This window comes from Salmo trutta, chromosome 20, assembly GCF_901001165.1.
Source record: "Salmo trutta chromosome 20, fSalTru1.1, whole genome shotgun sequence".
NCBI classification, from domain to species: Eukaryota; Metazoa; Chordata; class Actinopteri; order Salmoniformes; family Salmonidae; genus Salmo; species Salmo trutta.
Window position 1 is genome coordinate 30,522,189 of NC_042976.1, and position 15,193 is coordinate 30,537,381.

The 15,193-nt window shown below is 43.2% G+C and overlaps 1 protein-coding gene across 4 annotated transcripts in view; it reads left to right on the top strand.

The window, feature by feature from the left end:
* The window catches only part of LOC115155834 (interleukin-1 receptor accessory protein-like 1), a 333,713-nt gene that overhangs the window by 90,346 nt on the left and 228,174 nt on the right, over positions 1–15,193 (top strand). The window lies entirely within an intron of this gene.

Below are 15,193 nucleotides of genomic sequence, written 5' to 3' on the forward strand. Positions count from 1 at the left end.
TTAGTGCCTTATTGCAGACAGGATGCATGTTTTGGAATATGTTTATTCTGTACAGGTTTCATTCTTTTCACTCTGTCATTTAGGTTAGTACTGTAAGGGAACTACATTATTGTTGATCCATCATTACTTTTTTCTTATCACAGCCATTAAACAGTAACCATTTTAAAGTCACCATTAGCCTCATGGTGAAATCCTTGGGCAGTTTCCTCCTCTCTGTTAACTGAGTTAGGAAGGACGTCTGTATCTTTGTAGTAACTGGGTGTATTGGTACACCATCCAGAGTGTAATTAATAGCTTCATAATGCTCAAAAGGATATTCAATGTCTGCTTTTCTTTTTGTATCCATCTATCAATAGGTTCCCTTCTTTCCAAGGCATTGAAAACCCCCGCTCGTCTTTGTGGTTGAATCTGTGTTTGAAATTCACTGCAGGACCTTAGAGATAATTATATGTGTGGGAGATGGCGTAGTCATTTAAAAATCATGTTAAACACTATTATGGTCCATGTAACTTATTATGTGACTTGTTAAGCACATTTTTACTCCTGAACTGATGTAGTCTTTCCATAACAAATGGGTTGAATACTTATTGACTCAGCTTTCATCTTTAATGAATTTGTAAACATTTCTAAAAACATAATTCTACTTTGACATTATGGGTATTGTGTGTAGATCAGTGACACAAAATCTAAATGTAATCAATTTTAAATTCAGGCTGTAACACAACAAAATGTGGAAAAAGTCAAGGGGTGTGAATACTTTCTGAAGGCACTGTATATGGCAACCCTTAAGGTTCTACAGTATATAGAACTGAAATTGGTTCCATATATAACCCTATATGGAACCAATTTTAGGTTCTGATGAAAGACCCTACAAAATGGTTCTATTGTATATACAAACTTTAGGGGTGCCATATGGACCGTTTTAGCTGCATCTCTGCATTCAAAGACTCAGTCATGGACACTCTTACTGACAGTTGTGGCTGCTTTGCGTGATGTATTGTTGTCTCTACCTTCTTGCCTTTTGTGCTGTTGTCTGTGCCCAATAATGTGTGTACCATGTTTTGTGCTGCAGCCATGTTGTGTTGCTACCATGTTGTTGTCGTGTTGTGATGCTAACGTGCTGTGTTGCAGCCATACTATGTTGTCGTCTTAGGTCTCTCTTTATGTAGTGTTGTGGTGTCTCTCTTGTTGTGATGTGCGTTTTGTCCTATATTTTTATATTATTTTTACTCCCAGCCACCGTCCCCGCAGGAGGCCTTTTGCCTTTTGGTGGGCCGTCATTGTAAATAAGAATGTGTTCTTAACTGACTTCCCTAGTTAAATAAAGGTTAAATAAAATAAAAAAAATATGAAACAAGCAATATAACCTTTTTTGGTTCTATCCAGAACCTTTTTATCTACTCGTGCACGGAACTCTATTTCACATCAAGTAACACAAGCAAATCTTGTTTCTCATGGTCTGAGAGTCATTTAGGTGCCTTGTGGCAAACTCCAAGCGGGCTGTCATGTGCCTTTTACTGAGGAGTGGCTTCTGTCTGGCCACTCTACCAGGCCTGATTGGTGAAGTGCTGCAGAGATGGTTGTCCTTCTGGAAGGTTCTCCCATCTCCACAGAGGAACTTTGGAGCTCTTTCAGAGCGACCATCGGGTTCTTGGTCACCTCCCTGACCAAGGCCCTTCTCCCCTGATTGCTCAGTTTGGCCAGGCAGCCTGCTCTAGGAAGAGTCTTGATGTTTCCAAACTTCTTCTATTTAGGAATGATGAAGGCCACTGTGTTCTTGTGGACCTTCAATGCTGCAGAAATTTGTTGGTACCTTTCCCCAGATCTGTGCCTCAACACAATCCTGTCTCGGAGCGCTATGGACATTTTCTTCGACCTTATGGCTTGGTTTTTGCTCTGACATGCACTGTCAACTGTGGGACCTTATATAGACAGGTGTGTGCCTTTTCAAATCATGTCCAAACAATTGAATTTCCACAGGTGGACCCCATGAACAATGGAAACAGGATGCACCTGAGCTCAATTATGGGTCTCATAACAAAGGATCTGAATACTTATGTAAATAATGTATTTCTGTTTTTAAATTTGTCAAGAAAATTGCTTTCTCATTATGAGGTATTGTGTGTAGATTGATGAGGATTTTGTTTTATTTAATCAGTTTTGAATACGGCTGTAATGTAACAAAATGTGGAAAAAGTGAAGGGGTCTGAATACTTTCCGAATTCACTGTATGTGATGATGCGAGCTCTCTACTGCTCTCTCAACACGACAAACCACCTTTCTCCATACCCCATGCGCACCAAGCAGACGACAAACATTTCCATTTCTTAAAACATAATGACATGCCGTTGCATTAAACTTATGAGAGCACCATTGATTTGTGCTATTAGAAGCAATACAAACTCAAGGACTATGTCATTTGTCTTGTACTTTATTTGCTGAGTCATTCATTCTAATGCCTGTTGTTTTGAGAGCTCCGTTTGTGTCGGGCGTACAGCCACACCTCTCTTTATTTCATCTTTCATTGCATTGGTTAGTCCTGTTTGGGATTCATATATCCTGACAATTATCCATTATATTGCTTAACCAGTAACTGTAGCAATTATGATTTATGTTTATTGTGGTGATGTCTGTCTATTTGATTTCCTTTTAGTGTCTATAACGATGATCTATCCAATCCATGTCTGCTTAAAGTGCGCATAGGTATGGTTTCTCTCCAATTGGTGTGTGCTGGGGTACTGTGGGTATAGAAGCCCGTTCTCTACCATTAGCAAGAGGACTGCTGTGGAAGTAACATGTGTTGCTAAGTTCTCTAAATGAATTCTCAGTTGCATGAGTTTTCTTGGCCTGTTATAGACTTGGCCTGTTATAGGCTCTATGCATTTTGCCTTTCGTAGCAGTTTGGTTGCTACTGCGTGCTATTGTTCTTTATTTGGACTTTTTGTCTTTTGTTGACTGCAGTAGGACACCAGAATGTAATTTTTGGATCAATTCCGAGCCATTTTTGTAAATATTCACCTGTGCTATTATCACTGGACTGGGCTTCATTTTGCACAATATTTTTTGTCTCTGGTTGATCTCTTGTGGCCAAACCCTCCTATGTTAGACAGCTGGATCCCGTGATATCTTAACAGAGTAGTAGCGTATACAGTCTGGCCCTAAAGCTTAGACTTACGCACTAACGCCAGATAAAAACAATGAAGGAAAAACCTCAATAGAGCCTATAGATATGAATTGCACAAGAATTATACATTTATGGATTGTTTTTTATACGTTGTTTTCTCTTTATTCAACCCGCCCACCTACCCAGTATTGCATGACCCTAAACCCGTGGATATGGATATAACCGAGGGGATAACTGGTTATGAGTCAACCTGCGCATCACTAACGCACACACACGCTCTACACACACAAACATGGTAATGTTGTGATATTGTTGTATTGTGTTATTATACATTTTGCATTGTAGATGTAGTGGTAAGGTAGTGGTGTAATAATGTGTTGTGTGATGTGCTGTTTTATATGACTGTACTCGCCTTAATCTTGTTTGGACCCCAGGAAGAGTAGCTGTTGCCTAGGCCTCAGCTAATGGGGATCCTTAATAAATACAAAACCGGTTGTGGAGAAACACTAGTCTCCCCTATGCCCTCTGGCTCTGTAACCTGTACTTCCTCTCTCCTAGCCCTAGTTGTTGGGCCCATTCCTCCAACCCTCCTCCCCAGGACTGCCTCTGTGCTCCTTGGCCCGGTGTTGGCAGTGTACATCAGCAGAGTACAGCTGTCATGGGGCTGGCCCGGCGGGCGGTGGGTACAGTGCTGTGCTGTGTGGGTAGTATTGGCACGGGGCCAGCCTTGCCGGCAGCTGGATTAGTGGTGCAGCCATTAGCATCTGAACTCCTGTAATGTGACAATATGACAACTATGACTCCATCTGGGGCTAACGGCTGGGTCTGAGAGAGAGAGAATAGTCTGGGAGAGAGAGGGGGGGAGCGAGAGAGAGTGAGAGAGGGGGGAGTGAGAGAGAGTGAGAATGAGAGAGAGGGGAACGAGAGTGAGTGAGAGAGTGGGGGCGCGAGAGAGTGAGCGCGAGAGGGGGTGAGCGAGCGAGAGAGAGAGACAGGCAGGATAGCGTCTGGGAGAGAGAGGGAGATGGTGAGAGAGAGACTATCCTTGGGAGACCACAGTGGAATATTCAACACAAAAGCAGGCCTAAATGAATGAAGACAAACCATCTCACATACCATCTCGCTCTGATTTTACATCATATCCAAAAAGTTTTATTGGCAGGAAATATGCAGCTCAAACTCTTATGTACTGTAGCAACATCTTAACTCTGCAGAGCAGTAAGGAATGTGTTCGACCCACCCTTGGTATTTATTGAGGATTGTGGTTTGTATGTGCGTATGCATTTGGGTGAGTGCATGAGTGCTTGCGTGCGTGAGTGTGTGTGTCTCCCAGTCTCTGCCCTCCCCAGATGGAGAGAGAGAGAGAGCACGAGGAGGAAATGGAATTACACCCTTTCTGGTAGGAGAGATTGAATGTACATGAAGCCAATCCACAGCAACAGTAATTTGCAGTCTCACTGGAGTGCAAAAGAACTGAAACTGTCATCCAATTACTATTTACAGTATTAGCCCAAAACTCTAAACCTATTTTACTTTTAGATTTACTTTCCCCAAGATCTGACTTGGAGTGAGTGAAGAGTGTGTGAAGAGCTTGTTCAATGTGCGTAATATTAGTTTGATTTACTTGTCATTTTTGTTTTGGGTCTCTTGAATAAGCCGGTTTAATTTTGTCGAGCTGTTTTGCTACTGCAATTCCTGCTGTTGGAATTCATCTCTGCAGATGGTGTCACGTCCTGACCATAGAGAGCTCTTATTTTCTATGGTAGAGTAGGTCAGGGTGTGACTGGGGGTTTTATCTAGTGTATTTAGTTCTATGTTGTTTGGTTCTAGTTTCTGTTTTTCTACGTAGTTTTTTTTGGATGATCCCCAATTAGAGGCAGCTGATCATCGTTGTCTCTAATTGGGGATCATATTTAAGTAGTTGTTTTTCCCACCTTTGTTTGTGGGAGATTATTTTTGAGTTAGTGCATGTTGCACCTCTGTCGTCACGGTTTGTGTTTTGTTTTATAGTTTATTATTTGTTTGGCTAAGTTTCACTGCTGGGTACTATCTGTGTACTACCTGTGTAGTACCTGTGTAGTATTGTTTAGTAGCTGTGTAGTAGAATGTAAAATTGCACTGTACTGTAGTTTATGTTCAAGGCTTACGTGAGATTATGTCCAAGGTAAAACCAATGTGCAGATATGAAATATTCAAGCTGCTCTTCATCATTCATACACTGTCATAACAGAGCGAGAGAAAGAAAAGAGAAAGAGGGAGGTATGGATAGAGCTCTCTTCTCTTGCTCATCTTCTGACCCCCTAGCTTTGAGCTACTGCCCCTCCCGCTTTCCCCCCTACTCCCTCCCTCCCTTCACAGGAAATGGGTGATGGTCTCTAAAACCCCTAGCTTTCCGTCTCAATGGTAACGACATACGCAGCTAACCCCGGTTGATCCAGAGTTAAATATTTCAGTCTAAGTCCTGTTGACCTGTGGGTACTGTGCTGGGACACAGAAAACAGAGAATATAATATGATGGCGCAGGAGAGGATGGCTGCCGTTTTACGTCCTCCTAACCAGCTGTGCTTTTTTGTTCGTTTTTTTCACGTTGTTTGTAACTTCTTTTGTAACTTCTTTTGTACATAATGTTGCTGCTACCGTCTCTTGTGACTGAAAATAACTTCTGGACATCAGAACAGCGATTACTCACCTCGAACTGGACAAAGATTATTTTCTTTAACGAGTCCCGACGCAATGGATGTACTGCTTTCTAGGGAACGGGCACAAACCCCCGTCATTTGCGTGAAGAAAAGACGGAGAAAAAGGGGGCGGAGGTCAGACTGCCTTCTGAGAATTCGTAGGCGAATGAGTAAACCCCCACTGCCATCCGTTCTATTGGCCTACATGCAATCATTGGAAAACAAAATGGATGAGCTACGATCAAGATTATCCTACCATTGGGACATGAAAAACTGTAATATCTTATGTTTCACCGAGTTGTGGCTGAACGACGACATGGATAATATAGAGCTGGCTGATTTTCCATGCATCGGCTGGACAGAGAAGCTACGTCTGGTAAGACGAGGGGCGGGGGTGTGTGTCTATTTCTCAATAAAAGCTGGTGCGCAACATGTAGAATTAAGAAGTCTCAAGGTATTGCTCACCTGAGGAAAAGTACCTAATGATAAGCTGTAGACCACACTATCTACCAAGAGAGTTCTCATCTATATTATTCGTAGCTGTCTATTTACCACCACAAACTGATGCTGGCACTAAGACCGCACTCAATGAAGGCCATAAGCAAACAACAAAATGCTCATCCAGAAGCGGCGCTCCTAATGGCCTGGGACTTTAACGCAGGCAAACTTAAATCTGTTTTACCTCATTTCTACCAGCATGTTACATGTGCAACAAGAGGAAAAAAACCCTAGACCACCTTAACTCCACACAGAGACGCATACAAAGCTCTCCCTCACCCTCCATTTGGCAAATCTGACCATAATTCTGTCCTCCTGATTCCTGCTTACAAGCAAAATCGAAAGCAGGAAGCATCAGTGACTCACTCAATAAGGAAGTGGTCAGATGACACGGATGCAACACTGCAGGACTGTTTTGCTAGCACAGAGTGGAATATGTTCTGTGATTCATCCAATGGCATTGAGGAGTATATAACCTCAGTCATCATTCTCATCAATGAGTGCATCAATGTCGTCATCCCCACAGTGACCGTATGTACATATCCCAACCAGAACCCATGGATTATAGGCAACATCCGCATCAAGCTAAAGACTAGAGCTGCCGCTTTCAAGGAGCGGGAAACTAATACGGAGGCTTATAAGAAATCCTGCTATGCCCTCAGACGAACCATCAAACATCAATACAAGATTAAGATTGAATCCTACTACACCGGCTCTGATGCTTGTCGGATGTGACAGGGCTTGAAAACTATTACGGACTATGAAGGGAAACCCAGCCGCAGCTGCCCAGTGACACAAGCCTACCAGTCGAGCTAAATGCCTTTTATGCTCGCTTCGAGGCAAGCAACACTGAAGCATGCATGAGAGCACAAGCTGCTCCGGACGACTGTGTGATGATGCTCTCGGTAGCCGACGTGAGCAAGACCTTTAAACAGGTCAATATTCACAAAACCACGGGGCCAGTTATATGACCAGGACGTGTACTCAAACATGCGCGTACCAACTGGCAAGTGTCTTCACTGACATTTTCAACCTCTCCCTGACCGAGTCTGTAATACCTACATGTTTCAAGCAGACCACCATAGTCCCTGACCAAGGAAGCGAGGGTAACCTGCCTAAATGATTACCGCCCCCTAGCACTCATGTCGGTAGCCATGAAGTGCTTTGAAAGGCTGGTCATGGCTCACATCAACAGCATCCTCCCAGATACCCTAGACCCATAACAATTCGCATACCACCCCAACAGATCCACAGATGACGCATTCGCAATCGCAATCGCACTCCACACTGCCCTTTCCCACCTGGACAAAGGGAACACCCATGTGAGAATAGTGTTCATTGACTACAACTCACCGTTCAACACCATAGTGCCCACAAAGCTCATCTCTAAGATAAGGACCCTGGGACTAAACACTTCCCTCTGCAACTGGATCCTGGACTTCCTGACGTCTTCCCTTGGGTGGTAAGGGTAGGCAACAACACATCTGCCACGCTGATCCTCAACACTGGGGCCCCTCAGGTGTGTGTTTTTAGTCCCCTCCTGTACACCCTGTTCATCCACGACTGTGTGGCCAAACACCATCATTAAGTTTGCTGATGACACAACAACGGTAGGCCTGATCACCGATAACGATGAGACAGCCTATAGGGAGGAGGTCAGGGACCTGGCAGTGTGGTGCCAGGACAACAACCTCTCCCTCAATGTGAGCAAGACAAAGGAGCTGATTGTGGACTACAGGAAAAGGCGGGCCGAACAGGCCCCCATTAACACCAATGGGGCTGCTCGAGAGTTTCAAGATCCTTGGTGTCCACATCACCAACAAACTATTATGGTCCAAATACACCAAAACAGTCGTGAAGTTGGCACGACAACACCTTTTCCCCCTCAGGAGACTGAAAAGATTTGGCATGGGTCCCCAGATCCTCAAAAGGTTCTACAGCTGCACCATTGAGAGCATCCTGACTGGTTGCATCACTGCCTGGTATGGCAACTGCTCGGCCTCCGACCGCAAGGCACTACATAGGGTAATGCGTATGGCCGAGTACATCACTGGGGCCAAGCTTCCTGCCATCCAGGACCTTCAGTTGAAGTCAGAAGTTTACATACACTTAGGTTGGAGTCATTAAAACTTATTTTTCAACCACTCCACAAATGTCTTGTTAACAAACTATACTTTTAAACAGCTTTGAAAATTCCAGAAAATTATGTCATGGCTTTAGAAGCTTCTGATAGGCTAATTGACATCATTTGAGTTCATTGGGGGTGTACCTATGGATGTATTTCAAGGCCTACCTTCAAACTCAGTGCCTCTTTGCTTGACATCATGGGAAAATCAAAAGAAATCCGCCAAGACCTCAGAAAAAAATTGTAGACCTTCACAAGTCTGGTTCATCCTTGGATTCAATTTCCAAACTCCTAAAGGTACCACGTTCATCTGTACAAGCAATAGTACGCAAGTATAAACACCATGGGACAACGCAGCCATCATATTGCTCAGGAAGGAGACACGTTCTGTCTCCTAGAGATGAATGTACTTTGGTCCTAAAAGTGCAAATCAATCCCAGAACAACAGCAAAGGACCTTGGGAAGATGCTGGAGGAAACAGGTACAAAAGTATCTATATCCACAGTAAAACGAGTCCTATATCAACATAACCTGAAAGGCCGCTCAGCAAGGAACAAGCCACTGCTCCAAAACCGCCATTAAAAAAGCCAGACTACGGTTTGCAACTGTACATGGGGACAAAGATTGTACTTTTTGACAAAATGTCCTCTGGTCTGATGAAACAAAAATAGAACTGCTTGGCCATAATGACCATCGTTATGTTTGGAGGAAAAAGGAGGAGGCTTGCAAGCCGAAGAACACCATCCCAACCGTGAAGCACGGGGGTGGCAGCATCATGTTGTGGAGGTGCTTTGCTGCAGGAGGGACTGGTGCACTTCACAAAATAGATGGCATCACGAGGAAGGACAATTATGTGAATATATTGAATCAACATGTCAAGACATCAGTCAGGAAGTTAAAACTTGGCCGCAAATGGGTCTTCCAAATGGACAATGACCCCAAACATACTCCCAAAGTTGTGGCAAAATGGCTTAAGGACAAGTCACAAAGCCCTGACCTCAATCCTATAGAACATTTGTGGGCAGAACAGAGCACGGAGGCCTACAAACTTACACCAGCTCTGTCAGAAGGAATGGGCCAAAATTTGTGGAAGGCTACCCAAAACATTTGACCCAAGTTAAACAATTTAAAGGCAATGCTACCAAATACTAATTGAGTGTATGTGAACTTCTGACCCACACGGAATGTGACAAAAGAAATAAAAGCTGAAATAAATAATTCTCTGCTATGATTCTGACATTTCACATTCTTACAATAAAGTGGTGATCCTAACTGACCTAAGACAGGTAATTTTTACTAGGATTAAATGTCAGGAATTGTGAAAACTGAGCTTAAATGTATTTTGCTAAGGTGTATGTAAACTTCCCACTTCAACTATATATGCTAGGTGGTGTCAGAGGAAGCCCAAAAACTGTTCTCTCTTTTACCGCACGGCAAGCGGTACCGGAGCGCCAAGTCTAGGACCAAAAGGCTCCTTAACAGCTTCTACCCCCAAGCCATAAGACTGCTGAACAATTAATCAAATGGCCACCCAGACTATTTACATTGACACCCCCCCTCCATTTTGTCTTTGATACTGCTGCTACTCACTGTTTATATCTACGCATAGTCATTTCACCCCTACCTACATGTACAAATTACCTCAAGTAACCTGTACCCCCACACATTGACTCGGTACCGGTACCCCCTGTATGTAGCCTCGTTATTGTTAATTTATTGTGTTATTTTTTAAATTATTTTTTATTTTGTTTATTTGGTATATATGTTCTTATCTTTTTCTTGAACTGCACTGTTTGTAAGTAAGCATTTCACGATAAGGTCTACACCTGTTGTATTCTACAAATAAAGCTTGATTTGATTTGAATAGACAGCCGATCAGAAAGGTGCTACTGATGATTAGATGAGGCTCTCTCAGGGGCTCTCTAGAGGGAAACACACAGAACAGGGGCTCTCTAGAGGGAAACACACAGAACAGGGGCTCTCTAGAGGGAAACACATAGAACAGGGGCTCTCTAGAGGGAAACACACAGAACAGGGGCTCTCTAGAGGGAAACACACAGAACAGGGGCTCTCTAGAGGGAACACATAGAACAGGGGCTCTCTAGAGGGAACACACAGAACAGGGGCTCTCTAGAGGGAAACACACAGAACAGGGGCTACTCTAGAGGAAACACACAGAAATGGGCTCTCTAGAGGGAAACACACAGAACAGGGGGCTCTCTAGAGGGAAACACACAGACAGGGGCTCTCTAGAGGGAAACACACAGAACAGGGGCTCTCTAGAGGGAAACACACAGAACAGGGGCTCTCTAGAGGGAAACACACAGAACAGGGGCTCTCTAGAGGGAAACACACAGAACAGGGGCTCTCTAGAGGGAAACACATAGAACAGGGGCTCTCTAGAGGGAAACACACAGAACAGGGGCTCTCTAGAGGGAAACACATAGAACGGGGCTCTCTAGAGGGAAACACATAGACAGGGCTCTCTAGAGGGAAACACATAGAACAGGGGCTCTCTAGAGGGAAACACATAGAACAGGGGCTCTCTAGAGGGAAACACATAGAACAGGGGCTCTCTAGAGGGAACACATAGAACAGGGGCTCTCTAGAGGGAAACACACAGAACAGGGGCTCTCTAGAGGGGAAACACATAGAACAGGGGCTCTCTAGAGGGAAACATATGAACAGGGCTCTCTAGAGGGCAACACATAGACAGGGGCTCTCTAGAGGGAAAACACATAGAACAGGGGGCTCTCTAGATGGAAACACATAGAACAGGGGCTCTCTAGAGGGAAACACATAGAACAGGGGCTCTCTAGAGGGAAACACACAGAACAGGGGCTCTCTAGAGGGAAACACATAGAACAGGGGCTCTCTAGAGGGAAACACATAGAACAGGGGCTCTCTAGAGGGAAACACATAGAACAGGGGCTCTCTAGAGGGAAACACACAGAACAGGGGCTCTCTAGAGGGAAACACATAGAACAGGGGCTCTCTAGAGGGAAACACATAGAACAGGGGCTCTCTAGAGGGAAACACACAGAACAGGGGCTCTCTAGAGGGAAACACACAGAACAGGGGCTCTCTAGAGGGAAACACATAGAACAGGGGCTCTCTAGAGGGAAACACACAGAACAGGGGCTCTCTAGAGGGAAACACATACAACAGGAAGGGAAGGGGGAGAAAGAGAAGTCATAAAGAGAATCTAGTGTTTCAGTAAGTGGTGTGTGTGTGTGTGTGTGTGTGTGTGTGTGTGTGTGTGTGTGTGTTTGCGTTCCCTACTGCTGTATTTGATTCACAGAATGAGTGCATTTTACTGGATGATTTAATAAGTCAGCCTAGAGAGCTTCCAGCTAGCAAGCCGGAATGTGGGGGGAGGAGAGAGAGCGAGAGAGAACATTTTCAATTAGAAAACATCTAAGACTAATGTCAAATAAAAAATATAAGCAGCAAAACAACCCAGAGCTATGCTGTGAATACTTTGAAACTCTGAAACAGTATAAACATTCACTGAAACGCAAGATGTTGAATTATACCAGTAAGACACTTAATGAAATTGAAAACGCAATTGGCCAAAATCCATTCTGGGACATGTGGAACTACGTAAGCACGACAAAGCCTATGAATTTGGAAAACTTATTTCAATAATCTATACAAAAATATCCCACAAAAAGATTTACAGCCCAATTAGAAATTCAAGATACATTTTATATTCTTAAATCAGTCATTAAAAACAACCAAAAAACATTAGATTATCCAATAACCCAACAAGAACTAAATGAAAAGCTCAGATCTATCAAACCAAAGAAGGACTGTGGTCTAGATAACATCAGAAACTAAATGAAAAGGTCAAATATATAAAACCAAAGAAGGACTGTGGTCTAGATAACATCAGAAACTAAATGCTGAAAAACAGCACACCTGAGTTGCAAAATGCTGTGCTTAAATTGTCTAACATGGTACCAATTTCTGGCTGCTTTCCTGATGTCTGGAACCAGGGGCTCATCTCCACTATCCACAAAAGTGGAGACAAATCAGACCCCAATAATTACAGGGGAATTTGTGTAAACAGCAACTTGGGAAAGGTTTTCTGTAGCATTTTGAATTCAAGAATTCAAACCTTTCTTCAAGAAAAAGTAAATGTAAATGTCAAATTGGCTTTCTCCCCAACCATCGCACTACTGACCTTTATATACACCTTACACACACTAATTAATAAACACGTCCACCAAAAAAAAGAGGGCAAAATCTTTGCTTGCTTTATTGACTTTAAAAAAGCATTTGATTCTATTTGGCACGAAGGGCTATTCTTCAAAAATCTCCAAAGTGGGCTTGGTGGTAAGGTGTATGACTTAATAAAATGTATGTACACAGAAAACAAGTGTGCAATAAAAATCAAAAACCAAAGAACATAATTATTTTCACAACATTGAGGTGTGAGACAAGGCTTCAGTTTGAGTCTAAACCTTTTCAACATTTATATCAATGAATTAGCAGACATGTTGGACCATTCTGCAGCCCCAGGACTCACACTATTTGACACAGAGGTAAAATATCTGCTATATACTGATGATTTGGTTCTTCTATCACCAACTGAAGAAAGTCTTCAACAGAACCTTAATATTCTAGCGCAATATTGACGTAATTGGGCCCTGGCAGTACATAAAAAAATAGAAAAAATACATGATTTTCCTGAAAAAAAAAACAGATGTCAGAAACACAAATATAATTTCGCCTCGAACAACACCATGATTGAACACACAAAAAATGACTCATACCTTGGTCTGACCATATCTACATCGGGAAACTGTATGTGGCAGTGAATGCACTCAAAGAAAAAGCCCACAGAGCATTGTATGCAATAAAAATGAAATTATCCAAAATCAACATCCCAATTATTCTTTACGGAAGTGAGGTTTGGGGGCCACTTAATAAACTGGACTTTAAAATGTCGGACAAACATCCAATTGAAGCCCTACATGCAGAATTATGTCAAAAAATCTACAAGTCCAGAGAAATACACCAACTAATGCATGTAGGGCAGAATTGGTACGCTTTCCAGTGCTAGTGAAAATACAGAAATTCAAGTCCAAATTCATGTCTCCAATTTAAAGCACTTCAATCCCAAGAGCTGAGCCCAGAAATGAGCCCTCTCAGTCAGCTGGTGTTGGACCTAACCAACCAAGCTGACACCAGCACTGCTTCAAAATAAATAATTCAAATATACAAAATCATGAACCAATCAAAGGACTCATATTTACAAAATTGGAAAAACAAAACAAAATCCCAAAGCCGACTAAATTGCTATCTGGCCATAAACAGAGAATATGAATTGGCTGATTATCTCTACTCTGTCAGAGATACTAAGCAGAGACAGATCCTTACCAAGTACAGGCTGAGATACCACCAACTGGCAATAGAAACAGGCAGACATAAAAAGACAAGGCTACCCAAAGAAGAGCATGTATGTGTGTATGTGGAGATGCACTTTCTCCTTTACTGTGATAAATATTCCTCACCAAGAGATTCATTATTCACACAAATTACTATATTTATTCCAAATTCCAAAACTTATTAAACCCAGAGGAAAAACTAAAACTACTCATGGGAGAAGGAGCAATGGCTCCTCTTGCAGCCAAATATGTATTTGCCTGCCATAGCCTGAGGGACACTCAATAATAACATCTGCATAGTAAGCAGTAACTTACTTAATATTATTATTATTGTTATTACTATTATTATTATTATTGTTGTGATTGTTATTCCAAATAGTCGTGAGACGGGTAGTAGGGGTGATGGTAATGATAGCAGTTTAGTGATGGTGGTGGTGGTAGTAGTGGTAATGATGATGGTATTTGTGGTACTGATGTAACGGTGAGGATGACAGTTAGTTATAGTTTCATTTTCCATGTTTAGCCTTTTATATTTATTATATTTCTACTATTGACTGCTAGAACAGAGAGACACAGGGAGAGAGAGAACAGAGACACAGAGAGAGAGAGAACAGGGGGCACAGGGAGAGAGAGAACAGGGGGCACAGGGAGAGAGAGAACAGGGGGCACAGGGAGAGAGAGAACAGGGGGCACAGGGAGAGAGAGAACAGGGGGCACAGGGAGAGAGAGAACAGAGACACAGAGAGAGAGAGAACAGAGACACAGAGAGAGAGAATAGGGGGCACAGGGAGAGAGAGAACAGGGGGCACAGGGAGAGAGAGAATAGGGGGCACAGGGAGAGAGAGAACAGGGGGCACAGGGAGAGAGAGAACAGAGACACAGAGAGAGAGAGAACAGGGGGCACAGGGAGAGAGAGAACAGAGACACAGGGAGAGAGAGAACAGAGACAGAGAGAGAGAGAGAACAGAGACACAGAGAGAGAGAACAGGGGGCACAGGGAGAGAGAGAACAGAGACGCAGGGAGAGAGGACAGGGACACAGGGAGAGAGAGAACAGAGACACAGAGAGAGAGGACAGGGGCAAAGGGGAGAGAGAGAACAGAGACACAGAGAGAGAGAGAACGGGTGGCACAGAGAGAGAGAGAGAGAGCAATAGAGCAATAGAGAGAGAGCAATAGAGAGAGAGAGCAATAGAGAGAGAGAGAGAGAGAGAGAGAGAGAGAGAGAGAGAGAGAGAGAGAGAGAGAGAGAGCAATATATATATATATAGAGAGAGCAATAGAGAGAGAGAGCAATAGAGAGAGAGAGCAATAGAGAGAGAGAGAGCGAGAGAGAGAGACAGAGAGAGCGAGAGCAATAGAGAGAGAGAGCAATAG